The following is a 23,119-nucleotide window of genomic DNA, read 5'->3' on the forward strand; positions in this document are numbered from 1 at the left end:
CCAGGGCCGGTAGCATCGAACGTGCGGGTGAGAGAGACAGAGCCGGGTACGGAGAGAGAGACTGCGCCAGAGCCAGTCCAGCGGCTGAACTGTCCTCCGCTAACGGGGTGTACCCAGCGCCGGTAGAGCCGTGCGGGCGGGAGGAAAAGACATAGCCGAGTAAGGGGAGCTGTGCAGCAGCCAGCCAGCGGCTGAACCTGTCCGCTGAGGGGGAAGCGTACCCCTTCCACCAGGGAAGAAACGCGGGAAGCCGCCATTAGGCGGGGAAGACGATTGAAGTGGGCGGGGCGAGAAGGAAAGAGCGGGAAACCGCCATTTTCGCGGGAAAACCGCCATCTTAGAAATAAACAAATAAATAAGAATACTTGAAGAAATACTTGTGTTGTACCCAAGGAAAGAAAGATGCCTAAGCGGGCGGACATCAACGAGTTCAATTCGGAGATAGAAGACTGGGCCACGTACGTAGAACGTATTGAGATACATTGTAAGGCTAACAAAATAGCTAAGGAGGAAAAAGCTTTAACCTTACTTAACATGATGGGTGCGAAAACATTCAGGGTGTTGAAGAATCTTCTCTCACCAGCTAAACCGGCAGATCAGACTTTCGATGATATTGTAGCAGCGCTGAAGGATCACTTGAACCCCACACCGTTGATGCTGGCTGAACGATTCAAATTCTACGCAAGAACGCAGAGGAAAGGCGAAAGCAATGCGGAATACTTGGTCGAACTGCGTAGGATAGCGAAATACTGCCAGTTTGGAGGGAATCTGACAGAGGCACTGCGTGACAAGTTCGTATGCGGATTGTCCAAAGAAGGAACGCAGAAGCGACTACTGGAAGAAAATGACCTCACACTGGACAGGGCTGTCCTCATAGCTGCATCGCATGAAGCCGCAGCGAAAGGAACGGCGGAAATGCAGCTAAAGGCGGCGGCACTAGGGGTGGACCAAATTACTTCAAGCACAACAAAATGCTACCGTTGTGGGAAGACAACACACGACCAGAATCAATGCTGGGGTAAAAACCAAGAATGCAGGAAATGTGGCAAGATCGGGCACATAGCTAAGGTATGCCGGTCAGGAGCAACGTACAACAATAAGAAGTCACCACAAAAATGGTACGGAAAGGTACAAGAGGTGACTAAGAAGAGTCTGAGGGAACAGAAGTCGGTCTCACACTCCAAATGCAAAGGACTGGACAGTCTGAGAATTCACAACGTGAGCAATGAAGCTGACCGACAAACTATCTGGATAACGCTACAGATTGCAAAGGTCCAAGTAAAAATGGAAGTGGACACCGGATCGGCGTTGACGGTCATGAATAAGCATGACTATAAGAAATTTTTCAAGCATATTCCACTACGGGATACAGAACTAGTACTACAGACATACACGGGGCACAAAGTATTCCCCATCGGAATGATAGAAGTCAAGGTGAGATACAAGGATAAAGATCATCACCGGTTGGACCTGTATGTATTGCCTGAGGGAGGACCACCACTTCTGGGACGGGAGTGGATCCGAAAAATAAAATTGGACTGGCAGTCCCTAAACACCATGACGGTGGATTCCGAAAAAGAGGATGTCAAACCTGAACGGTTGTCCAGAATATTGGACGAAGCTAAGGAGGTATTCCAGCAAGGACTGGGAACGCTGCGAGGTATTAAAGCAAAGGTTAAGATTGCAGAAAATGCAAGCCCAAAGTTTTTTAAGGCCAGATCAGTTCCTTACGCAATACGACCAGCTGTGGAGGCAGAACTGGAAGAACTTGAACGATCAGGGGTTCTGTCAAAAGTGGACTGGAGTGAGTGGGCCACGCCCATTGTTCCCATCATGAAGTCCTCACCGAGTAATAAGCCTGGGGGACCGGGGAAGGTCCGTATCTGCGGAGATTTCAAGATTACTGTGAATCCGGTGCTTCACACGGTACAATACCCGCTTCCGCGGATTGAAGATATCTTTGCTTCGTTGGCTGGAGGGAAACATTTCACGAAAATAGATCTGGCTCAAGCATATCTACAGATGGAGGTCGAGGAAGAGTCACGCCAGTACCTCACCATCAACACTCACAGAGGCTTGTATCGCTACAATAGACTGGTCTTTGGGGTAGCTTCGGCGCCAGCAATTTGGCAGAGGGCCATGGAACAGGTGTTACAAGGAATTCCAAGCACGCAGTGCTACTTAGATGACATTTTAATCACGGGAAAAGATGAGGAAGAACACCTCACGAATTTGAAACTGGTACTCACCAGGTTGAAGGAGTATGGCCTTCGGGTTAATCGCAAGAAGTGTGAGTTCTTCCAAAAACGGATCTCATACTGCGGTCATGTCATTGACCGAGAGGGACTGCATAAGTCACCCGAAAAGATAGAAGCGGTTGTGAAGGCCCCCGCCCCAGGAAACGTATCACAGTTAAGATCATTCTTGGGGTTGATTAATTACTATCACAAGTTTCTGCCAAATTTATCCACGGTACTGCATCTGCTGAATGACCTGTTGCGGAAAGAAACACCATGGAAGTGGAGTGAGGAATGCAAAAAGGCTTTTCGCAGAAGCAAGGAGTTGATTACCTCTGAAGAAGTGTTGGCTCATTTCAACCCAGCATTACCCCTTCGTCTAGCTTGCGATGCTTCCCCGTACAGAATTGGGGCAGTACTCTCGCATAGGCTTCCAAATGGCTCGGAAAGGCCAGTGGCTTTCGCGTCCCGATCATTGACACCCGCGGAGCGAAATTACGCCCAAATAGATAGGGAGGCCCTCAGCCTTGTGTGGGGCGTGAAGAAATTCAACCATTACCTACAATGTAAAAAGTTCACATTGCTGACAGACCACCAGCCGTTGGTGTCCATATTCAACCCAAATAAGGCCGTTTCCACCATGACAGCACAAAGGTTACAAAGGTGGTCCGTGTTACTTGGGGCACACCAATACGAAATTGAGTACAAAAGGTCTAAACAGCATGGAAATGCTGATGGGTTGTCACGCTTGCCATTGCCGATGGTAGAAGAAGCGAGTATAGTGGACCCAGTAGAGTTGTTCCACTCATCCATAGTGGAGTGTCTACCGATAACAAACTCAATGATTGAGAATGAGACAAGGAATGACCCGACTCTTTCACGAGTCTATGATGTAACGGTGGAGGGATGGCCAGCACAGAGCGAACCAACACTGCAAGCATTTGCACAGAGGAAAGAACAACTGTCAGTGTGTCGAGGAACCCTGATGTGTGGATCTAGAGTGGTGATTCCACCCAAACTCCAAAAGAAGGTGCTAAAGGAGCTGCACGAAGGACATCTGGGGGGAGTAAAGATGAAAAATCTAGCAAGAGCGTTTGTGTGGTGGCCAGGCATTGATAGAGACATAGAGGAGATCACGAAGAACTGCCTAGGATGTCAGAGGGTTCAGAACGCGCCACCCCAGGCTCCTCTGCATCCATGGGAGTGGCCCTCATCGCCTTGGCAAAGAGTACACATCGACTTTGCTGGTCCATTTATGGACTCGATGTTTCTAATAGCGGTGGATGCCCACTCCAAGTGGCCGGAAGTAATTAAGATGACCACCACCACGACGGAAAAAACCATCGCAGTGTTAAGGACTATGTTTGCTCGGAATGGCCTGCCGGAACAGATCTGTTCTGATAATGGACCACAATTTGTGTCCGAAGAATTCAAGAAATTCTTAAAGAGCAATGGGGTTAAACATTACATGTCAGCCCCATACCATCCCGCCTCAAATGGATTGGCTGAAAGGTTTGTCCAGACCTTCAAGAAGGCCGTAAAGGCCATGAGTAATGAAAATATAAGTCTGCAACATAAGGTGGATAGCTTTTTGTTGGCATACCGAAATGCGACACATGCGGTCACAAATCAAACTCCCGCAATGATGTTCTGTAATAGACGCCTAAGATGCCGGCTGGATTTACTAAAACCAAACGTCAGAAGAGACGTAGAGAACCGGCAATTCCAGGGCATGAACGACAGGGTCACTAGATCTTTCCAGATCGGTCAACGAGTTTTGGCCCGGGACTACCGTACTGAGAAATGGCAGCCTGGAACTATTGGGAAAAGGCTGGGGCCATTGATGTACACCGTGGACATTGGAGACAATATAATAAGGCGCCATGTTGACCAAATCATAGGGTCCGCCACAAATAGGCCACCGACTTCACCACCTTATCCGGGTGATGTTGAAACTGAGATACCCAGAACACCTACTTCCGATCTAGTGATACTGGAGTCTGCTGAACCTGACACGGCTTTTCAAGCCGAATCGACCTTGCCAGAAGCACCTCCTAGCCCGCCTGAAATGACGACACCACTGCGGCGTTATCCTGACAGAATCCGGAAACCCCCGGAAAGACTGAATCTATGAACTGTCTTACATAAACCTGTATATATGTTAGAATGTATGTTCACTATGGACTTAGTAAGTAATAAGCTAAAAAGGGAGGATTGTAGTGATGTACCCGTCTACCTTTAAGGGAACTATTGAATGTAACCGTTCACCTTTAAGAGGACTACTTTCGGGTGGCACTATTTGTTTGGCTTCTGTACACTGTAATACCGATAGTGACCACACCAGTATATAAGTGTTGTGGCATGATTGCTGGGGCAGATTCGCCCGGACCTTCGAATAGTAAAGACCTGTTTGTTTGTTACTTCTGAAGTCTGTGTATTTATTAACTGCACAACCCACAGACTTTACAAAACTGCTTCCCTTCTCTTCTCATCACCAGCACTCTGCATTGTCAGCCTGTTCCTCCACATCCCACCTTACCCTTCCCTTGCACCCTTACCTCTCTATCTCTCTCTCTGTACTGAATCACTTCACCATCCTACCATGCAGCCCTCACACTCGCTCTCACTGTTACGCAATGACAACAACTAACAACGCACAGGGAGGCAGCTTCCTCGTGCCACCTCACTCCATCTTGGTCTCCCTCTAAGATTCTAGGTTTAGGATTCTTCACACTCACTCCATCACTCTCGCTGAAACTCCACTTGTGTCCCTCCTTGCAGGAAAAGCTAGCCCACAATAAGAGGGAGAGAGCGAAGACAGAAGGAGGCACACCATCCCTGGTCACATTAACAAATGCTGAGGAGGCTGCTCACGACATCGTGGGAGGCGGCGAGGAGCTGGAAGCGGAGGACGGAGAGACGGACGCAGTTGAGGAAGCTGGTGACAGAATGCATTTTCATCCCTTGCATTTACAATTCATGATTGACTGCAATGGCATATGATGCTCATAGAGATTGACTTCTGATCATCTGCACAAAAGGATGTGTCTGCTACCTGAAAATCTGATGTCTAACTCATGCCTTTACTCTCTCACAGGACTATTGATAGCCCCCCTCCTCACTGTCCAGGAAGAAGAGCCGGACAACTCCTCAGAGGAACCTGGAGCCTCAGAGGGAGCAGCGCCACCAGGACTCAACGCACCCAGCACCAGCGCAGCAACGCACACCTCGGCGGGGCCATCGCGACATCGAGTAGTGTTGTCACCTGGTGTATCACAGCTCACAAGTGAGCATCAGCAGATGGTGGAGACAGCGACAGCAGTGGAGAGTCCTCGTCAGTGGTCGCAGGACTCTCCTAGCTCTGCTCAGTTGCATGTAGACACTGTGCCTCTGGGGCCACTCAGAAAAAGAGCGGTGCTAGAACTCCAGGAACAAGCGCAGGAGTCTCTGACAGGGTTTGCATCCAGGGTAACTGCGAGTGTGCAGAGAATGGAGGAATCCATCTCTAACATGAGCACTGCCTTTGTGGAGGCAATGGCGCATGAACGTTCTGCCATAGAGAGGGTGGCAACTGCCATAGAGGACATAAGTCGACAGACTAACGAAAACATGGTGACTCTTCAAAATAGACTGTCTGCAATGGAGGAGAGATGGGCATCTATTGAGGAGAGACACTAGAGCTTCATGGATGTCCTTGTTATGAGGACTGCCAGTAGAGGGACGGGTCCTCATGGTCTTCCTGATGTGCAGCAAGGTGCACTCCAGCCACTTGCTAGCACTGAAGTGCGGCTGACCCATGAGAGGGATGTTGGTGGCAGGCAACAAGGAAGTGTGGGCTCCTCTCCAAGCACTCATGCAACCATGCCACTGCGGAGCCCTCGGTCAGAGCCCCACATTCCACACCAAACTGAGATGGCCGTCTCAGCCCCTACACAGCTGCAGGAAGAGCAGACTGTGGAAGAGCCCTCCCAGGCTCCCAAACCCAAAGGACGCCCACCAAAGGCGTCTAGGCCGGTGCAGCATCAAAGTGAGCAAGGTGCTTCTACATCTGCTGAAGCCACAGGGGAAGTACCACGTAGAAGCACACGTACTCCGGGTGCCCCGGTTTCCTCCCACAGTCCAAAGATGTGCGGGTTAGGTTGATTGGCCATGATAAAAAAATTGGCCCTTAGTGTTAGGGGGGATTAAATACGTGGGGTTACGGGGATAGGGCTTGGGTGGGATGGCTGTCGGTGTAGGGACTGGGTGCTAGGGTTTGGATGATCAGCCATGATCTCGTTGAATGGCGGAGCAGGCTCGAAGGGCCAAATGGCCTACTCCTGCTCCTATCTTCTATGTTTCTATGTTTCTAAGTAAGATGAAGTTAACACACAAATAGTCACAAGGGTAGTCACATGGGTGTTTTATTGTGCTGTAAATTATCAAGTGTCCTCCTTTTGTGATGTCATTAAACAAAAGTGATGGCAAACAGTTGAGACTCTGGTCTGTGTGTTCTAGGAAATGGAAGTTGCACAGTGAGGGCTCAGGGCTAATTCCATTTATAATGATGGTGGTGACAGTGATCGGAAAGCACCGTTTATTGGACAGATGATGTATGGTGTGTTAAGAATCTTGACCTTATCTTCATCTCCATCTGCCAGCCACCTGTGTTTGAAGTGTAAGCTCATGTGAATCTGGCATGGATGAGTGCATCCCTTGCCTGATGGCCAGCAATGTAGTCGCCTGCTGCTGGATTGGCCACATCCGGCCCCGCAAGACATCACTCCCCGTCCTCCTCCTCATCCTCATCCTCATCCTCTTCCTCATCCTCTTCATCTTCCTCCAAGGAGGCTGTGCGCTGAGTCACTTGTTCATCCGGCAGCACTAAGCCGCGCTGCTCTTCCTCCGAATCTGACGACCAGGATGAGAGGATGTAAATCGTTCCCATCCCGTTGTTATAGATTTCAGTTGAGGCAAGAAGCTTGCAAGCGCACACTCAAAGTGGCCTGAAATTATTCCCAATCAGTTCACACAGCAGATGTGTGTCAGCTTGACCAGTCACAAGGTCAGTAGATTTGCAAAATCTTTTCCCAAACCTCCAGCAACAAAGTTGTTGCATTTGAATGCCAGCCATGTTACAGGAGCGCTTTTAAAGTTCTGCACCAATAATGACTACAGATCATGTCCTCCACTAACTCGTCTCCTTGCAGCAGGACTGTTTCTGACAAGACGGGAAACAGGAGCCAGAGGCACAAAAATGGGAAACCTCTATCAAAATAGGATTATCAAGGCAGTTAACAGGCTCTTAACTGCCTTAACTACCTGTCCCACCGGTTGGAGTCGGGTCAGTTTGGGAGCAGCTGAGCAGATACTAATGAAAATCGCATGGGGGCGGGATGGAGACGGGTTGGGTGTCTGAAGCCAATTTTTCTGATTTTAGCAGCTGACACGCCTCCAAACCCACCTTCTCAAGTCAGCTGCTGCAAATATTGTAAATCTAAACAAGTAGATTATATTCACTTACAATCCTGGACCTCAAAGCAAATAATATTTCCTAAACTCAAAAGTCTTCCACTGTCATATCTACTGCCATTATGACGTAAAGATTTCCAACTGGATTGAGCTCCACATTTCCGAATAGGAAATGTCAGTCAGTGAAATCAGTTACATTAGCAGCAAAAGTAATCTGTATATCCTTAAAGCGAGAACAAATAATATATGATTTGCACCACGTTCTTGTGCAATTAGCAACCGGATTCCTGAATTTAGAAACAAAAGATTAAATATTATAAAATGCCAGCCACTAAGCCGAAAAATTCAAAATGTTATATTGTTGAAATGTTGATCGGTGTTGACTATATTTTGTCCCTTGTACTGTGTGAGTCATCTGCCCTTGGGCAACAACCCAGTGTAAACAAAATTTCAAGATTAACTGGAATACCCTGTGTAAGTATATTTACTGAGTATATCAGAAAAGAACAGTTGATCATCCCACCTCGTAATCTGTGTTTGTGCATAAAATGGAAATAGTAAGGAAACTTCAATTTTCCTCATTATCAGTGCTGCAGTAGTAGATCTATTAATTTATCTCCTCTCCATCCCGCCTCAAAAATGAAGGGCTAGAAATTAATTTAATCCAATTTATAAGTGCTAAATGAGCGCAGGGATCGTTCTCTGCGCCTGAAGATGGAGGCCTGAGGATTGCGAAAAATTGGTCCTCGGACCTCATCTAACTAATAACAATGAGCTGCTGGTGCCTGTCATGTCTCCACAGACTGCTCTCGACCGACTGAAAAATCGAATATTGGGCCGCCTGCCTCTTCGGAGGAGGCCCACAGATAAGCCCTGGGAGGCCCGGGGGGGTGGGGGGCGGTGGACTGCAGGAGGAAGGCTGCTTGCGGCCGTCAGAATGCTGTGGAGTTGTGAGGAGCACTCGTGCTCCTCCTGCCTCCATGTCAATTTAAAAATAGATCATTAAACTTACGTTTTCAGTGGTGGCCGCTCGCTAGGCGTAGCAGCCCAAATTCCCAGAGGGGTCCTAACATCATCGTTAGGCCACCCATTATCACATGAGGGTGCCTAAGGTCTGTTTTAGGTGGCCACACCAGATGTCCTTGGGGCACAGGATGCTTGTCGGCATAATTGGAGCTCGTTGCACTCATTTTATGCACATGAGGTCTATATGTTTTAAAATGGTATGGGGAACTTTACAAATGACAGATGGCGTCTTACATTTCTCCAATTATATTTTCTAAAATGCTGCATTTGCAATTCACAAAAATTGCAGAGTAGGAAATGTGCTCACTTGGAAAGCAGCAAAAACAGTTCAGTACTCACAGGGTTAGCACCTTGTACCAGGTTTCTACTCCCTTACCTGACTGCACAACATACTGTGAAACTGTTTAAAACATTTAATGGCCTGCTTTATTCATGTCATGTCATGAACTAGTCTGAAAGAATTTAACACCACACCTGGCATTTTGATCCCACATTCCCGTTGTGACCCTTTTTTTGGTTAAACTTGACATTCTTTTGCGTTCAGTTAATTAGTAACTTTTTCCCCCCAAAATATCAGTCTGCATTCTTTGGTTTGAATTGTTCATTGTTCTTCCAGCATATATTAATTCCCCAATGCTTTACATAGGAGAAGACAGGAAATGAGTGGATAGTCTGGGAAGGGTTTCTTCGTCGCTCTCCTTTCCAGATCAGAATTTCTTTTCATGGGAATTCACTGAACTTGACTTTGAATGTGAATTGAGCTTTTTTTTCCACTTCTTTTGGCATTCCAGTGTAGAGTTTCAGTTTCCATTTGAAACATTGCAGTCACTGTGGCTTGAGGTTACTTACCATTTGAGAAAAAAATGTAGTAAACCTTCGTTATGTTATTTTTCATGACAATTTGTTAAAGAAATGTACTATTGCTTCAATATATGTAAACATTGATACTGGGCTGATAAGTGGCAGGTAACATTCACACCACAGAAGTGCCAGACAATGACTATCTCCAACAAGCGAGAGTCTAACCACCTCCCCTTGATATTCAACGGCATTACCATCACTGAATCCCCCGCCATCAACATCCTGGGGGTCACCATTGACCAGAAACTTAACTGGACCAGCCACATAAATACTGTGGCAACAAGAGCAGGTCGGAGGCTAGATATTCTGCAGCGAGTGTCTCACCTCCTGACTCCCCAAAGCCTTTCCACCATCTACAAGGCACAAGTAAGGAGTGTGATGGAATACTCTCCACTTACCTGGATGAGTGCAGCTCCAACAACACTCAAGAAGCTCGACACCATCCAGGACAAAGCAGCCCGCTTGATTGGCACCCCATCCACCACCTTAAATATTCACTCCCTCCACCACCGGCGTACCGTGGCTGCAGTGTGTACCATCTACAAGATGCACTGCAGCAACTCACCAAGGCTTCTTCAGCAGCACCTCCCAAACCCGCGACCTCTTCCACCTAGAAGGACAAGGGCAGCATGGGAACACCAGCACCTCCAAGTTCCCCTCCAAGTCACATACCATCCTGACTTAGAAGTATATCGCCGATCCTTCATCGTCGCTGGGTCAAAATCCTGGAACTCCCTCCCTAACAGCACTGTGGGAGTACTTTCACCACACGGACTGCAGCGGTTCAAGAAGGCGGCTCACCAACACCTTCTCAAGGGCAACTAGGGATTGGCAATAAATGCTGGCCTTGTCAGCGACGCCCACATCCCATAAACGAATTTTAAAAAAATTGGTGCAATTTATTAATTTGACCAATTATTGTATTGGATTTGACCTGTGAGGTTGGATAAATTGGAACATGGTGGATGGCTAGTAGCCAGGCAATGGATGGGATTATTTGAACCAACCTAAATTGTCTGCTTCTGGTGATTACATTGTACATGCAACATAAAAGCAAGAATCTTCATATTATACAAAACAACATTTTAAAAAAGTTAGCCCACCAGGATTCTAAGATTTGAAATTTAGTAGTTTGAGTAAAATGTTGATTACTTGAAGCTAACGGGGTAGTGCTAATTTCATCTTCTACTTTAGGGCTCTTGCATTTTCCAATTAGATGCATGTAGCATAAAAGATATGACTAAACTGACATGTTTGGTTGTAGGTTTTTCCTAATAGGGATATTTTGCCGATCTTATTTATTTACCATTGTATTGTAGATTAAGGACTTCTCCACCCACTTACTGGCTAAATGGATGGAATGTTGTGGAACTGAACCACATAGACAAGGATAATCCCTGGTTTGGTTCCTAGACTGTGCTCAGTTAGGTGGCCTCAATTGAGGCAGCAGTTGAGGTGTGCTATTCAGTTTCAATGGGGGTAATTTTAACTTTTGGTGATGGTGTGAAATGGGCAATATTGGATCAGCCACCGATTATACACGATGCCCAATTTTATTTACGATTGAAGTCAATGGAAAGGAAAACCGTCCGCGGTTTCTATCGGGTGGCCAATCCACTATCACCCGTTTTACACCATCAACAAAAGTTACAATTACCCCCAATGTCTCTGGGATGGTAAAAATTACCTAGGCTTTTCACTTCTGATTGCTATCCAGTGACAATTCTTGGAAAGTGAATACACATGGACGTTGGGCAAAAAAGGATTGAGTCGGCTATGATGTTCCCTATGATGGAATTGCCCTCTGACACTCAGAGATGGATAATGTGACCCGCGCACTGTGTTAGTGGCTCCGCTGCTCCACGGGCGCTACATGTACATGTGCTCGAATGGGCAAGATCAGCTCATTTGCATAATTGACACGCGCTCTGGACACATTTCTCATGACGTACTGGGAATGTCGGGGCTGTACTGTCAGGTGGCAGCAGCCAGTGACTACTGACTGTCCTTTGTGTACCAAACACTTTCTGTTGGGGTTGGGGAGGGATGGGGCACTGGGCAGGGAGCAAAGGCCATTGCTCACATTGATTTGGACATGACAGGGTTAATTTGAAAGAACCATGGTGACTCAAGAATGTGTAGGGAAACTGAAGATATCATACGATACTATTACTGGCTCAGGTCTGCTCAGAAATGATTTGTTTTTGATCTGAAGAAAGCCACCACTCCCAAGATGTTTTCTGTTTCTCTGTTCACCACATTATACAGCACATGAGCAGACATGCAGCCCTTACATACCTATCATCTGCTGCCACCATGTTGCACTGGATTTATTCTCACAATCGCATTCTTTCTGATCTCACATTTAAATAGTGAATGCTTAGACGTGTAGAAATCCAAATGGTTATTATTACTATTGTATCTTAGGGTAGGAAGAACTATCCTATAAGCCTCTTAGAGTGTTTTCAACTATTTGGATTTATGTATTTTGTAGAAACAAATTGACTCACTGAAAATGTAATGCTTTTCAACTATGTAAAGTTTCAAATCTACCTGGTGATAAAGGGCATCCTATTAATGAGAATGTTCATTTGGAGAGAACAATACCTGGGCAATCTATCAGTTCACACCCTGTACAGTCTATACTGTTTATTCTTAATGGGAACAGTTAGATGTGGGGAAGGTTTTGCTCAAGGGAGAGTGCAGTTTTCTTGGGGGTGTCTTAATACTAATCTGTTGGATTTATACTGGACTTCCGTGAGTTAAACGTTTGCTGTTGTTTATTCTGCTTAAAATTCCAAAAAGGGGAAATTTGAATGTATTTGTTGTATTTTCACAGATTTCTCTGATAGGAATGTACAAGACTGATAAAGACCATTGTAGTCCATCTGGCTGGTCCAGTGATATCATGATTCGTCCCCATAAATACAGTGTGTGAATGTGTACTACTAATTATAATTAATTAAAATGACAAACTGAATTAGTGTTTAGAGATAACCGCTGTCAGAAAACCCAATTATGATTCATTACCATTTTCTATACACAAGTACTACAATTATCTTTCAACCAGCAAACTCCCTGTTTTGAACGCCCACTCCTTCCATGATGCCTCTGTTTGCTCTGGCATTACTTTGCTGCCACCTTATGGCAGGTGACTCCACAGTCACATCACAGCACCGATCCTCCCATGTCTGTCTCAGGATACATTTTAAAGAAAACTGAATAAAATTTGATAATAATCATTTTACATAAGGCAGCATTTCATAGGTGAACACAACATCATGGGCCGGAATTTACTGTGAAAATAACGGCGAGGCTAATGTCGCTCACCGTTATTTATGTGCAAATCAGACAGCAACTTCAGGCAAGTGCAGATGCGCAGTTATATGTGAAATTCCGGAAGTTGCTTTCTGAATTGTGCGAAAACAGTAACTCGCCGTCTGGCTCCTCAATCAAATGTATTAAACAGCATGACGTTCCTATACTTGGATGGTAGATATGGACTAAACTCACCACAAAAAGTTAGGGCTTGTCCATTTCAGTCTAAGTACCCTTTTTAATGGCGTGATAAGTCTTAATTACTGCCAAACAACCTCTCTGGCACTGAAAATTTACTATTGCAAGTGTGGAGTCTCATTCCTTCAGATTTGAATTATTGTTGGAGATTTAAAAAAAATGTAACTACATTTTTAAAAACTTTTTCTTTCTGTCTCTTTTTTCCCTCTTTCTTAATCCAATCTTTCATGCCTTCTCTTTATTTGGCTTTCTGTACCTGATTTGACATTGAATTCACTATTCTAATTTACACTTCTTGGTTCAGATTCTGCACTGTTCATTAACAATACTTCAATCTGATTGGTTAAGGAGACACACAGATGCTTGCTCTATTCACACAGATCCCAGATGCCCTGTAGAGAACGCCGTGCCATTTGGATCTCTAACTTACAGCAACATCTAGTGCAAAAGATCATGGAAATTAAATGGGCATGGGCAAGTCTAAGGAATGCTGGGCACCATTCGTTTGCCAGCTACAGAAAATTCTGGCCTAATGTATATTAGGTAAGGTGCATAAATTATCTTCAGTTCTGCAATGCCAGTATAACAATGGATGCCACAATTGCCTTATTGCCAATTCTTTTAGGACAATAATGGCCCAGATATTCCAATCGCTACGGGTGGGTACGTGCTGCGTACCCACCCATAGGGACATCGGAAATGTCAGTTTCAGGCATGCACAGCACATGCGCTGAAAACCGGCATTTCCGATCTGTCAAGAATGGTCTTGAAAACCGCATGCACCCCTGGGATACGTGGGCCCTGCACGCTTGGAGTTCGAGGGGCCCAACATCGGAACTATACGCACCTCGGGAGCCCTCAGGTAAGTGCGTAGATTTTTTCCAGATCGGAGGTTTCCGCACGCGGGAAGCCTCCGATCGGAAAATACGGCCCATTGTCTTTGGCAGTAACATGCAACCTTGCAGTTTTACAAAAAAATAAAATTTCTTTAAAAATTGTTTGTATTAAACTGATCTGGAAGTGCGACATGGGAACTACCCATCAATGGAGCAATGAAAGGTAATTTAGAAAAGGGTATCTGTTATAACAAGTGAATTTATACTACAAAGTTATCCACATAACTCACTGGACTCTGTTGCAGCTCCATGGACTGGACTTGCAAGGAATGTTTATTGAACTGTAGAATTAAATATAGCACACTTCTCTGGCATTTTCCCAAGCTCAAAAGGTAATTAAGTTAGCCTCTATATCATATTGTTAAGATGTGGAATAGTCAGTTCTGATAATTGCATCCGAAGAATGCTGCTGTGTCACATTTTCCTAAGAACTGCCTTAAACTGACACTATCAACTGGGCATTAGCTGTAGGATCATTCTCCAGCACTTAAAGGAGGAGGCCCACTCATTTTCTCGTAGTGAATAGCTCTAGTCTGGGAGGTGAATAATTGCTAACAAGAGTTGACAGTGACCTGAGGAGACATACATACTTAATCCTTTAATCAGCCACTTATAAACTGTGCACCAGTGCTTCTGGAACTGATGGTTGCAGAGGGTAAAGGGTGTGGATGAACTAATGACTCGATGCTTGTGAAATCAAGGCACAGAAGAAGTTAAGCTCTGTGCCTAGATGGGTGAGAATATCACCAATTACTGTGTGTTCCTAACTTTGTCACTTACATGTAACATGCTGATGAAACCTAATGCCTTTATGTTATTATCTGAGGAAATATTTGTTGGCTGTGTGATAATTGAATGTATTTTTGTAACTTTTACATCAGATAAAATACAGCATTTTGAATTATTAAACATCATAAGCTTTACCACAGGAAATGATTGAATCAGAATATTGCAGAGAATGATACAGGTTTGATGCTTGACATGTAGCACCAACAGCTAGCAGAGTTTTAAAAAAAAATCAGGAATATAGCATAAGGCAGAAATTCCGATCCCTACGGCTGTGTACTCCAGTAGGGCCAACAGAAATGCCGGTTTTAGGCATGCACTGCGCATGCGCTGGAAACCAGCATTTCCGAACTGTCAAGAAAGCTCTCGACAGATCTTCCGCCTGCCCGGGAGCAGGGCCTCTGCGGGTGGAGAGTTCCGTTTATTGGAGACCCTCCACCTGCAGAAAACACTTACAATTCTTGCGCCTGGTAAAAGCAGGATAAGAGTTGAAAAAAAGTTTTTTAAAAATTTCCACTGATTTATCATTTAAAAATACTTTAAAGAAAGGTAAGTTTATTTTTAGCCCTGTTAAAAACTTTAATTATTTTTTCAAAAAATAAAATTTATTGTAATGTAAAGTCATTTTAAAAATGTGATTTTTAAAAACATTTATTTAAAGTTTTACTATGTTTTGGGGGTGATCTCTATTCATATATTTGACAGGTCTTCCTGTCAAATGTATGAAGAGAGATTCCCTTCTCTGATTGGCTCCCCATGGCCCACGTGATCCCAGGGACGCTGCAAACCGCCTGCGCCTCTGGGATACGTGGGCCCTGCGCACTGGCAGTTTGGAGAGTCCCAGCAATAGAACTCTGCGCCTCCCGGGAGCCCTCCGGCCTAGGCACAGATTTTTCCAGATCGCAGCCCTCTGCCCGCGGGAGGCCTGCAAACAGAATTTCTGGGCCAATGTGTAACGCATTGAGACCAGGCCCTGGATTACTGCCTGCTTAAGGGTGGATTTGGATGGTAAGTGGAGTAAAATGGATTTTTAGAGGTTACCGCTTCAAATCTACCACAAAAAGTCTGTACCTGAATTATCCTTCCAATAAAGTGCAAGTCCCCTTTAAGGATCATTAGATGCTTAATCGTGTAAATAGAATTAATGGGTTTTGGCTAGCCCCTCTGACCCTTTTCTCCTAACTTCCACCCCAAACCCACCCCAAGTAATTAGTGCCACTATATAAGTCATGTTAAGAGTTGCAGGAAGGTATCCCTAAGATGGATATCACATTTGAGACCATTTTGAGTGCTGATAATAAAGGTTGCTGATACTTTGCCAGGGTATCGATCTCTTTAGTAGTTTGGAGGTTCAGTCAGGACCTTTGCTGCTAGTTTCGCTCAGCTCTGCTTTGCATTGGGAACATGGATTTCTTAAGATTTAAAGAGGAAGAGGCTAGACTGCAGGTTCTCAGAGGCAGTGTTCCCTATGTGTGCACCAGAACCTTCAGACAAGAAGATTTGCATCAACTCTTCTAACCAGCACTTCCTCAGAAAGCTGTACTCCCCCCTCGCCCGGAGATTATTGGTGAATTATGTCAACTGCTGGCTGAAGACCTGCAGCCCACTTCCACCATGAGAGCAGTATTGTCTGTACCAGTCAAGGTCACCACTGGCTTGAGTTTCTTTGCATTGGAGTCCTTCCAGGTGGCAGCAGGTGATCTTTGCCAAATCAATCAGGCAGCTGCTCACCATTGCATCAAGAAGATCACTGATGGTCTATTCAGGAGGGTTGAGCAATTCATATCCTTCCCAATGGAAGCAGACAAACAATGAGAGCTATTCAGTTCTGCAGGTTCTCACAGATGCAAAGAGCAATTGATGGAATACATGTGGCACTCAAAGTCCTATATGAAAATCTGACTCAATTTTATGAATAGGAGAGGCTTTCATTCGACTAATGTGCAGCTGGTGTATTTTATTTAATTCATAGGATGTGGGCGTCGCTGACAAGGCCAGCATTTATTGCTCATCCCTAATTGCCCCTTAACTGAATGGCTTGCAAGGCCATGTCAGAGGGCTGTTAAGAGTCAACCACATTGCTGTAAGTCACATATAGGCCAGACAGGGTAAGGACAGTATATTAGTGAACATTATGCTAATCCGATAGTTACATGGTCACCATTACTGATACTAACTTTTTAATTCCCCAGCTGTCGTGGTGGGATTTGAACTCGCATCTCCGGATCATTAATCCAGGCCTCTGTATTACTAGTCCAGTAAGATAACCACTGTGCTGCTGTACCCCCAGTGTATGATGGCAATCACCTTACCAAGTGAGTGCCAGATACCCAGGAAGCTACCCTGATGTTTTCATCATGTGACAATCTGCTATGCAGCCCTCTTGATTCAGAACCATATCCTCTGCAGTCAGACTGATGACTCCAGTAAAACTTGCACAGACTGAGGGGGACCACAGATATAATGAGGCCCCTGTCACTGCAAGAAGTCTCAGGGAGCAAACTATAAGAATTCTCAAGTCTCATTTTAAGTGCCTGCATAAATCTGATGGATGCCTGCAATACAGGCCAGAGAGAGTCTGAAGAATCATTGTATCCTGCTGCATTCTACATAATATCGCAAGGAAGAAAGGCTTGCTGCTTCCGGAAGCTGAAAATGACGATGATAATGAAAAGGTGGAAGGACCTCCTTTCCTATAGCATGAATAGGGTGCATAGGAAATACAAGGCATGGGACAGGTCAACCAGCAGCCAGAGAAAGGAGGGAGCAACTGACATACCAATGCTTTCAACAAATAAATCATCTCTCAGATTATACACAGAAATTAACTCAAAGTTCTATGGCCTAGAAATTCGATTAGGCCGGAAATCTGCTAGTGCCATGAAGGACTGAAGTTAACGGCCGCCTGCAAAAAAGAGCGCAGGCAGCACCGGTATTTTGGTGTTGCCTGCTGATTTAAACTAGCGCAGCGCAAAATCTGCAATGTAACGAGCTGCTTCGGGCAGTAGTCTCAGGAGGAGGCCCAATGTAGCATGGCCGCAGCATCCCTGGAGTGAGGCAGAGCTCTCTTAAAGCTAGCCTGTCATTTTGGAAAGCAGTGTTGATCCCTTAAAGGGGAAGGCCTAGAAATTTGGTGGGCTGCACCACCAGTTAGCGCCTAAAGAGGGCACTCAGTGGCTTTAGCGCCACTGGCCACGCCTCCCACGATATTTAGCGGGGCGCTAATGGCTGCGTTAGCCTGTAGCGCTGTGCCGCCACCGATGACGTCATCGGTGTGTGCAGCACCCCGCTACTGCCCCGAGCGCAATATTGGGTCGCGCGCCCCCCCTCCCCCTGTAGCGCCGGTCGCAAATCGCGACCGGTTCACGGGGCCTACCTGTGGCGGTAGTGGCGCAAATTAAGGTGGAGGTGCGGGGCGGCCATTTTTTTCGGTGGCCGCCTGCCAGCACCTCCTCGCGCCGCCCTCCCCGGCCTCCTGATCCCCCCCCCCCCCAGCAGTGCCGGCTGTGTCCCGAGAGATCGGCACTTCTCCACGGTGCCGGGCTCTTTTGCCGGCACTCGCGATCGGTGATCGCGCTGGTGCAGGCCCCTCCTCCTTAAGAAGGGGAGGAAGGCCTGCAGTATCGCAGCGCGCCGTGCCGCAAAATGTGGCGCTGCGGCACGTAGCGCTGCGATATTCAGTTTGAGCGCCCCAAGCGGGACGCAGGGAGCCTCGAGCAGCGCCCCGAGTCCCTCTTGGGGCGCTCCAACTGAATATCGGGAGGGCGCAAGCGGTTCCGCCTGGAGCGCAAATTCCGGCGCCCAGGCGAGCTTGGCGCCCCAAATGCGGCGCCACCGAATTTTTAGCCCAAACTGTCTTCTTTATTGAAAAAAAAATTCATTTAAAAATAGGCAGTCTTTAGACCTTAGAGCTCAACTGCCTTCTGAAAAAGAAATTTACAAAATTCCGAAATGGCAATTATTATGTCCGTGTATAATTGAGACACGGACTGCAGGAGTTGGTTATAACAGGTCTTTACTGAATGGAGGCAACCTGGAACTACTATGCAAATGTTACTACACAGGCTTATATACAGGGGTGGTCACTACTGGTACTGCAGTATACAGGGGCTGCAGAATATAGTTCCTTCTGCAAAGTACATACACTACAATTCCTCCCCTTTTAGCTAAACAGTACATAACATTCAATTAACAATGAAATAACATATTTACAATTACAGTTGCTAGATACATTAGTTGAAGTTAAGCAATTATAAGTTCAGTCTTTGAGGAGGCTTCCTGATTCTGTCTGGATAACGCCTCTTTGGGGTATCAGGTTCTTCTGGCAACGTTGAGTCGGGATCAACGTCGTTGTTTGGTTCGTCTGCTTCCAATATCACCGATTCTGAGGTAGATGCAATTGGTACTTCGGTTTCATCGCCAGGTGTATCAGATCGTGGTGTGGAGTTGACGTTTCCCAGTGACACTAGAATCTGGTCAGCATGGCGTCTTACAATGCTCTCTCCAACGTCCACGGTATACATTAGAGGTCCTTGCCGTGTACAGATCGTTCCTGGCTGCCATTTCTCTGTGCGGTAGTCCCGGGCCAAAACTGGTTGACCTATCTTAAAACTCCTGGTCGGCCTTTCATTCATATTCTGAAACTGCCTGTTCTCCACATCTCTTCTGATGTTTGGCTTAACCAAATCCAAGTGGCATCGTAGTCTTCGATTGAAGAACATCATGGCTGGAGTTTGGTTGGTAACCGCATGTGTCGCATTCCGGTAGGCAAACAAGAAGTTATCCACCTTGTGCTGTAGGGGTATATCTTCATTACACATTGCCTTGATAGCCTTCTTGAATGTTTGAACGAACCTCTCGGCCAATCCATTAGTGGCTGGATGATATGGGGCGGATGTGTAATGCTTAACACCATTGTTCTTTAAGAACCTCCGGAACTCTTCAGACACAAACTGTGGTCCATTGTCAGAGCAAATCTGTTCAGGCAGCCCATTCCTGGCGAATATGGTTCGTAAGACTGTGATAGTTTTTTCTGTGGTGGTTGAGGACATTTTTATTACCCCTGGCCACTTTGAATGTGCATCCACCGCAATTAAAAACATCGAGTCCATAAATGGACCAGCAAAATCAATGTGCACCCTTTGCCATGGAGATGAGGGCTGCTCCCATGGATGTAGAGGAGCTTGTGGTGGGGCGTTTTGGACCTTCTGGCATCCTGTACAGCTCTTGGTCATCTCTTCGATTTCTCTATCAATTCCCGGCCACCACACAAACGCTCTGGCTAAGTTCTTCATTTTTACCCCTCCCAGATGACCCTCATGAAGCTCATTGAGCACTCTATCCTTCAATTTGGGTGAAATTACTACTCTGGATCCACACATCAAGGTTCCTCTGCACACTGACAGCTGTTCTCTTCTCGGCGAGAATGCTGGCAGCAGTGGTTCGCCATGTGCTGGCCATCCCTTCACCGTTAAATCATAGACCCAGGAGAGTGTCGGGTCATTTCGTGTTTCCTTTTCTATGTTTGCATTCGTCACAGGGAGACATTCGACTATGGTCGAGTGGAATATCTCCACTGGATCCACTGCAAGTTCTTCTTCCACCGTCGGCAACGGTAGGCGCGACAATCCATCAGCATTCCAATGCTGTTTAGTTCCTTTGTACTCGATGTCATATTGGTGTGCCCCTAGGAAAAGGGACCACCTCTGTAGCCGTTGTGCTGTCATTATCGGGACGCCCTTCTGAGGGTTGAAAATGGAGACAAGAGGTTGATGATCAGTAAGTAGAGTAAATTTCTGACCGTGCAGGTAGTGATTGAACTTCTTCACCCCCCACACCAGGCTGAGGGCCTCTCTGTCAATCTGGGCTGAAGTTAACGAGCGTGACGCAAAAGCTATCTGCCTCTCTGAACCATCAAGGAATTTATGTGACAGTACCGCCCCAATGCCATAGGGAGACGCATCACACGCCAGTCTTATCGGTAGTGATGGGTTGTAGTGAGCCAATACTTCTCTTGAAGTGATTAGGTCCTTACTCTTCTGAAAGGCCCACTTACATTCATCGCTCCATTTCCATGCTACTCCCGTTTGTAGTAGGGCGTTCAGTGGGTGCAGAATTGTGGACAAATTCGGCAAAAACTTATGGTAGTAATTCACCAATCCAAGGTATGACCTCAGTTGCGACACATTTTCAGGCGCTGGAGCCTTAACTACCGCTTCAATTTTGTCAGGGGACTTATGTAACCCCTCTTCATCAATCACGTGGCCACAATACGATATCTGCTTCTTAAAAAAACTCGCACTTAGGGCGATTGGCTCGTAGCCCATGTTCACGTAGTCTAGTGAGCACCTGCTCTAGGTTGGCAAGGTGTTCACTGTCATCTTCACCTGTCATTAGGATGTCGTCCAAGTAACACTGAGTCCCCGGAATCCCTTGCAGGACTTGTTCCATCGCTCTTTGCCATATCGCCGGAGCTGATGCTACTCTGAATACCAGTCGATTATACTGGTAAAGACCTTTGTGAGTGTTTATCGTGAGATACTTCCTAGAGGATTCTTCAACCTCCATCTGCAAATATGCTTGTGCTAGGTCAATTTTTGTAAAACGCTTCCCTCCAGATAGTGAGGCGAAGATATCTTCTATCTTTGGAAGAGGATATTGTACTGTGTGAAGGACTGGGTTCACCGTCACCTTGAAGCCCCCACAGATGCAAACCTTCCTTGGCTCCTCAGACTTATTGTTGAATGTTTTCTTCATGACAGGAACGATGGGTGTCGCCCACTCGCTCCAGTCTACCTTAGATAACACCCCTGCATTCTCCAGATTCTCCAGCTCTGCCTCGACGGCTGGGCGAATTGCATATGGTACCGGTCTTGCTTTGAAAAACTTGGGAATTGCATTCTCTTCTATTTTTATCAAGGCAGTTATGCCTTTAAGAGTGCCCAGTTCTTGTTGAAATACCTCTTTGGCGTTAGCTAAGATTGTTGACAATCATCCAGGAGTGACGTCGTCATCCTTTTTACCAGCCACCGTCAGTGCCTGAATGGAGTGCCAGTCTAAACTTATCTTTCTGATCCATTCACATCCCAATAACGGTGGTCCACCATCTTGCAGTATGTACAGATACAATTTCTGTCTTTCCTTGCCGTTGTATTCGACAGGCACCCTTATTTTTCCTCTGGGGTATACTTTATGCCCCGTATACGTCTTCAAGACAATGGATGTCTCTTTCAAGGGTATGTGTGAGAATAGCCGCTCGTAGTCTCGTCGATTCATGACGGTTAGAGCTGATCCTGTATCCAATTCCATTTTGACTTGGGACCCTGCTATCGTGAGGGTGACCCAAATGGTTCGGTGATCCTCTTTTGCGATTACGTTGTGAAGTTTGAGTCAGCTTAGTCTCTTGTTCCCGGATTCACTATCGCTCATCTGGTCTTCGGAACTACTGTCCGTCATCTTTTTTACTTTCCTGTAAGGTTCCTTAGTAGCCTTTTTGTTGTCATTGGTCTTCTTCCCAGACCTGCAAACTCGTGCAATGTGTCCCATCTTTCCACATTGCCTGCATATTTTGTCCTTGGACCAGCAGTCCTTCTGGTCATGGGTTGTTCTGCCGCAGCGATAACATTTTGCAAATTCCCGTGTCATTTCGTGGGTGCCGTATTCCTGTGGCTTTTGCTGTATTTCCGCAGCTCCCCTTGCTGCTGCTTCGTACGATACTGCCACGCTGAAAGCCTTATCTAGCGTCAGCTCTTTCTCTGAGAGTAACCTCTTCTGGGTTCCTTCACTCAGGAGTCCACAGACAAATTTTTCCCGTAAGGTATCTGCCAGTCCTGCTCCGAACTGGCAGTGCTTTGATAGCTTGCGTAGTTCCGTAAGGTAATCAGCATTGCTCTCATCTTTATGCTGATTTCTCCTGTGGAATTTAAATCTTTCTGCTATCAGCAGCGGTGTAGGATTTAGGTGTTCCTGTAGGATAGCAACAATTTCGTTAAAACTCTTCGCCTTTGGTTTGGCTGGAGTAATCAGGTCCCGCAATAGGCTGTACGTTCTTGCGCCCATTAAGTTTAGCAGTACCGATGCCTTTTTCTCATCGGCTACTTCGTTTGCCTCGCAATATACCTCGCCTCTTTCCACATACGTGGTCCAGTCTTCTATTGCATTATCGAAGGCAGTGATATTGCCAGTCTTCGGCATCTTGGAAATCTAAGATGGCGCCTCCCGCGCTTTGCCTTCTTCCCCGATTGAACAAAATGGCGCCTCCCGCGCTTTGCCTTCTTCCCCGCTGGATTAAGATGGTGCCTCCCGCGCTTTCTGTCTTCTCTGCTGTTGCTAGCGCTGCTCTCAGCG

Source organism: Somniosus microcephalus, chromosome 3, assembly GCF_052327205.1.
Source record: "Somniosus microcephalus isolate GS21.2 chromosome 3, FLI_Smic_1.0, whole genome shotgun sequence".
Classification (NCBI taxonomy): Eukaryota; Metazoa; Chordata; class Chondrichthyes; order Squaliformes; family Somniosidae; genus Somniosus; species Somniosus microcephalus.